This window comes from Tupaia chinensis, unplaced genomic scaffold, assembly GCF_000334495.1.
Source record: "Tupaia chinensis unplaced genomic scaffold, TupChi_1.0 Scaffold000597_1, whole genome shotgun sequence".
Classification (NCBI taxonomy): domain Eukaryota; kingdom Metazoa; phylum Chordata; class Mammalia; order Scandentia; family Tupaiidae; genus Tupaia; species Tupaia belangeri.
The window spans coordinates 3,947,480-3,954,073 of NW_006160114.1; positions in this window are offsets into that span (position 1 = coordinate 3,947,480).

Genomic DNA, 6,594 nt, shown 5'->3' on the forward strand with positions numbered 1-6,594 from the left:
CTTCTTCAGGGCCTCTTTGTCCTTTGCAGTGAGGATGCTTGGGCTGGCTTGCTCTATACTTGGGCCCCAAACCCAGCTCCTCCGTGTTCGTGGCAAAGTAGCTCTGATGGTACCAGCAGTCAACCATGCTCAGCCGTGGCTTCTCCGGGTTCGACATCTTCTTGAATAGGCGCATCTGGCCCTTTTCTATCTTCTCCACACACCCCTTGCATGTGCTTCTGTTGAACTTGGCATACTCTGCCGCAAAGTCACCCCGTCTCCTCTGTCTGGCTGCCAAATCCATTCTGGCCTTTGCTGGTCACTCCTCCAGCCTCCGCTGTCGTCTTCACTTTCTGCATGTTGTCCCAGCGAAGCTCAGAGAACCCACCCACCTCGACATCAGGGGGTCAGATGGCGTGGCCCCACTTCCAGAAGCAGAAATACTGGTGTCGGATTTTTTCATCAATATGGGCGACTGCACCATGATGGTGAGCCAGATCGAGTCCCTGGGGATGCTCTAGCTATATTTCTTGGCGCCATCCTCCCAGACGCCCCAACCTGTACGCTCACTGTGTGCGCACGCACATCACCCTGTGCTTACAAGCTTCGAGTTAAACCTCTGTTCTTATAAATCAGTTTCAGATATATTCTTTTATAAAAGACAACATACTAGACTATCTCTGCGTGATGTCAGGAGGTATTTACATTCAATATCTAGATCAGTTATTTTCATTAGAGTTTTAAAAATTGTAATATTTTGATTCTGTCATTCTTATGTCATTTATTAGCTGTACTACTTCTGTTCACAAATTACTATTTGATTTCTACTAGTTCAGTTTGTATAGAACAGGTAGAATAAAATTATTGATTTTTTTCCCCTTTATTTGCCAGTTTTCACAATAATGAGTTGGTTGACTAGCAATTTCCAACAGTAAGTGTTTCTATTTTTAAAACAAGTTTTATGAACTCATGGATTTAAATATATTTCTTGTGTTACAATTCATTATTGAATTTTTCAAAGAATAAAGGTTCATTAAATTACAGTATATCTACACAATGAGATGGTAGTATATAGCTACTACAAATAAGGACATAAATGTGTATTTATTCACCTGAAAGTTATTCATGATATTGTATTTAAAACTAATTTTTAAATATAGAATACATGCTCCTAGTATCAAAGGAAATATAGTGAAAAATTTCTCTCTCACCTTTGTTCCCAGGCCACACAGATTCTCTCCTACGAGTCCTCTATTTTTGTGGATCTTTAGATCTTCTTCCAAAGATTTCTAGAGTTGATAGCTCACTATCAGCTATGCATTGGTGTGGCTATATCAGTTGTTAGGATAATGAAGCACTCCTACAAGGTTATTACACAGTCACATCCCTGAACCTTGGATACTCAACCCCTCTCCTGTCACCCGACGACCTGACCCTCATCCATCAACCAAAGTGGTAATGCCTGGTGCAGCAGGGAGCATGCAGGATCTTGCTCAAGCTGTAGTCAGTATTTATTCTGATTGGTTCTTGCTTGTCCTGATAGTTACTAATGTCTTAAATATGATCCATAAAGATCTCTATATTTATATTGGTAAATTTTTTTAAAAAAGATTTAATCAATCGGGACCAGCAGTTGGCGTAATGGCTATGTCGCAGGACTCCCAGGTAGCCGATTGTGGTTGGACTCCCAGACCCGGTGACTTAAACTCATGCCGGGTGCATGTGCGTGCATGCCCATGATTCCAAGAGGAGAATGGAGGAGAAGGGATTGCAGCGTGGCCATTCACCCTGGAGGGTGATTTCTTGCTTTCTGTTTCTCTGTCTTTCTGGCGAGCGCATGCACACTATAGCATAAACCTCTCAAAAAATATTTAATCAATCAATTAATTATTTTAAAATTTGTTATAGGGCACATGGACTCATCAGAGAGAGAAAGGGAAAGTGAGAAAGCAAGCCACCAGGTCCAGAACTCAAATCACTATCTGCCATGTGGGGATACAGCTACCTAACTACCATGCCTCCTGCTGGCTCCTTATTGATAAATTTTTAATGGAAGAAGGCAGACTACTACCTATCTATCTATCTATCTATACATGTATACACACATACACACGTGTGCATAAGAAATTTATATTGCAAAATATATTTGCTTCACAAAAATATAAATGTAAATATGTAAGTAGAATATATTCTGAATTGATATATATACCAAAGTATTAAAAGTGACATCCTCTTGTGGCATATTATGATTGATCTTTTTCTTTTTTAATCTTTAATGTGTCTCTATAATGAGCAGTTATTTGTACAGCAAAAAAATTTAAGAGTACATCTAAAAAATTGACTTTACTGTCATTATTTTTTAACAGCTCCATCTGCTGGCTGTTGAATAAAGGTAATTTAGAAAAAGCAAATGATGCTTTTTACATATCTATGAAGAATAAATATCAGTAGTCAATTAAATTTATCTGGAATAAAAAGTGATACAAATTTGGCTCAAAATAGAGTGGGCCATTGCCCTGTGCTCAAAAATAGACTGCTTACCGAGAACAGAAACTTAAGACTGAAAAATTGCTTTGACATTTTTGGACTTCTTACATTGGAATTCTGATTTTGTTAATTCTGCAAAAAAATGGATTATTGATTGCATATGAATATTTGTGAAGTATATCATATTGTGAGGGTTCATACAGTTTTTGCACAAATATTCAGAGCTATAGTTTAAGCTCCCCTTTTGTCATTCTCATTACTTTTCAAATGAAATTTTTCTTGGCTCCCTCTCTTTATTTTTCCTGAAATCAAACTAATGATAAATGCTTTCCTTACCACAAATCTCTCTTTGGATGGTTATACCAGGTATTATATTTTGTGTAAAGGTCTGTACGATCTGTTTTTGGAGAGGTTTTTGCTATAGGGTGCGTGCGCTCGCCAGACAGAGAGAGACAGAGAGATAGAAAGCGAGAAATCACCCTCCAGAGGGGATGGCCATGCCGCAATCCCTTCTCCTCCATTCTCCTCACGGGATCTTGGGCACACAGGCACACGCGCCCGGCATGAGTTTAAGCCACCAGGTCCGGGACTCGAACCGCGGTCGACTACATGGGAGTCCAGCGACATAGCCATTATGCTAACTGCTGGTCCCTGTACGATCTTTTTTTTGGAACTCTTTTGAAAAGGAGGCTATATCTCACATTCCAACATATTTTCTGATGCTCTAGTTTCCAGAAATTTCCTAGGTGATTTTGGTATTCTTTCACTCCACTCCAGTTGAGAACCACTGTCCTGGGCTGCAGATAAATATGGCATCTTTTCAGAGATATTTGCATTGTTAAGAGGGTCACAAAATGGGCATGGGGGTTAGGCAGAGAAAGAAGAATTCTAGGCAGTGGGAGCTGAGTGTATGCCGCAATCCCTTCTCCTCCATTCTCCTCACGGGATCTTGGGCACACAGGCACACGCGCCCGGCATGAGTTTAAGCCACCAGGTCCGGGACTCGAACCGCGGTCGACTACATGGGAGTCCAGCGACATAGCCATTATGCTAACTGCTGGTCCCTGTACGATCTTTTTTTTGGAACTCTTTTGAAAAGGAGGCTATATCTCACATTCCAACATATTTTCTGATGCTCTAGTTTCCAGAAATTTCCTAGGTGATTTTGGTATTCTTTCACTCCACTCCAGTTGAGAACCACTGTCCTGGGCTGCAGATAAATATGGCATCTTTTCAGAGATATTTGCATTGTTAAGAGGGTCACAAAATGGGCATGGGGGTTAGGCAGAGAAAGAAGAATTCTAGGCAGTGGGAGCTGAGTGTTGGTGAAACAGGAGAGCCCTTATGCTACCTTTCAGTGATAGCAGTGTTAATGCAAGGAGACAGACGTAGGGGCTTGGAAGACTATCACAACGCTTCACCTATTGCCTAATGCCAGACAGTTTGTACTGGGATTAATCTCTGCTAATGGATACTAATGGGCTAATGCGTTATCTTTTCAAGTAACACAACCACATTCCAGCATGTTTTCTGAAGATCCTATGCCTTAACTCAAGGAATTAGTCTACTGTAGTGAGAGTTGCAGCAATGTTCCAGATGGACAGGGGTCCTATTTTTGGTTTGACTAGTCTTCGCGACATACCTCAAATTACACTGACTAGGTATTTGTGTTTGTCTAGGTGAACCTATTCTCTTCATTCACAAATGAACTGCCTAGCATGTTTTTCTATGTGTGATAAGTAAGTGTTCTACTGCCTTTTTCCTTTCTTTTAAGAAACTACGCTCTAATGTAGTGAGGTTGTATTCAAAATATAGTGGAGGCAATGGAGGTGTATTTAGGGTTATTTATGTTAATTAAGTGTATTCCTTGTATCTTTCAATTTCCTAACCTCTTTAATCTCAACTTCAGACCCTACCAAAAAACAAAACAAACAAACAAACAAAAAACTAACCCATATAGGAGTAGTGTAAGTAGTGTGGTAGGCAGAATAAGAACCCTCACAAAGGTATCTATGTTTTAATCTCCAGAACCTTTTCTTATGTTACATGGCAAGGGAAAATTAAGGAGGCAGATTGAATTAAGGTTGCTAATCAGTTGACCTTAAATTAGGGAGATTATCCTGGATTATCCAGGTAGCCCACTGTAATCACAAGGATTTTAAAAGTGAGAGAGGCAGAAGGGAATCAGAGAAAGGGATGTTACAACAGAAGCAGGGTCGGAGAGATGCTGTGATGCTAGTTTTGAAGAGAGAGGAAGGAGGACGTGAGCCAAGGAACGTGGTCAGTCTCTAGAAAATGGAAAAGGCTAGAAAATGGATCTTCCCCTAGAGTTTCCAGACAGAACACAGTTTTGAGGACATTTTGATTTTATTCCAGTGAGATGCATCAGACCTCTGAACTTTGGAACTATTAGATGATAAATGTAGAATTTTTTTTTTTGGAGAGGTTTTTGCAATAGGGGGCATGCGCTCGCCAGAAAGACAGAGAGAGACAGAGAGACAGAAAGCGAGAAATCCCCCCCCAGGGGGGATGGCCACACCACAATCCCTTCTCCTCCATTCTCCTCTCAGGATCTTGGGCCGCACGCACATGTGCCTGGTGTGAGTTTAAGCCACCGGGTCTGGGACTTGAACCACGATCAACTACATGGGAGTCCAGCGACATCGCCATTACACTAACTGCTGGTCCTGATAAATGTAGATTGTTTTAAGCCACCAATTTTGTGATAAGTTGTCATAGCAGTGATAGAAAACTAGTACGGGGCTGATGCTGTAGCCTGGTGGATCTGGGAAGTCTGATCCTGGTTTGAATCCCAGCCTTGTGGCTTGAAAAACATGCTTAACAGGTATATGTGTGTCCTCCAAATCTTGACAGGTTGGAGAAATGGAGGAGAATGGATTGAATGGAGGAAAATGGAATGTCCCCACCCCATTGGGTGGTGGTGGTGCTATCTCCCTCTTTCTCTCTTTCTTTCTCTGGTGATTGCATTTGTTCTCTGATAATAAAAGAGAGAGAGAGAGGGAAAAGAGAGAGAGAGAGAGGAGAGAGAGAGAGAGAGAGAGAGAGAGAGAGAGAGAACTAGTACAGGTAGAGATTAGATTCGTGGTTATTCATAATCAAAGTCAATTCTAACTACATTTGTATAAAGTCAGCATTTTAATGTAATTCCCACATAATTTCTCTTTCTCATGGTAGAAAGCATTCATAACTAAGCTTCAAATGGCTTATGTTTTTAACTGTCTTAAATTGTGCCAGAGAGAGAGAAAGAGGGACAGAGAGAGGAAGAGGGAGAGGGAGAAAGCACCCCTTCAACTGAGTGTGGTTACACCACAGTTCTTACTCCTTCATTTCTCCATTCTGTTGGGACTTTTTGCACAAACTGCTGAGCTGGGATTTGAACCACGGGGTGGGCCATGTGGGATCTGGCTTACTTAACCACTAGGCCACGGGTTGGCCCACACCTGGTTGTTTTGAAAAACTCCCAAATACAGATGGTTATTTTTGTTTTATATCCATTTCAGGTTCTAGTTTTCCTAAACAATGTTGCTTCAAATGATGGTTTATATTACTAAGTTCTATAAATCCATTTGCTATTGTGTGAAAGTATACCCTTTCATTAGAAATTATGCTTCATTGAGGCCTTAAGAGTTTTTCTCTGCTTGTCCTAATGGTGGTTATTCCATTGACTCTTGCCTATAGCTTTTTTAAGGCTATTTCTCTTCTTGGGTTTGATTCTGCGGTATTGGTACTCTGAGGTGGGTAATGTATATTGTGGGCTTATTGGAACTCATGACATGTCATTTCATATTATAATAGAGAGAATCAATGTTGAAACTGACACAATTGCTCAAAATTGTTGTGACACCATTAGCTATTTCAGGACTTATTGCCACATCTAAGATGCAGAACAACATTCTTAATTTGCATATTTAACAGCAATATTTACTGAGCACCTATGAGCCAAATGGTGGAGATAAGAACAATGAACAATCTAGACTAAAATTCTTGCCCCCATTCTGCTATTCTCAACATTTCTTGCTTCCTATTTTTGAAGGTTTGAGAATTGAAAAGGGCAAAGTAAGAAAAAGTCAACAAAGAGGGAAGGTTTTAAAAAATATCTAGATATCT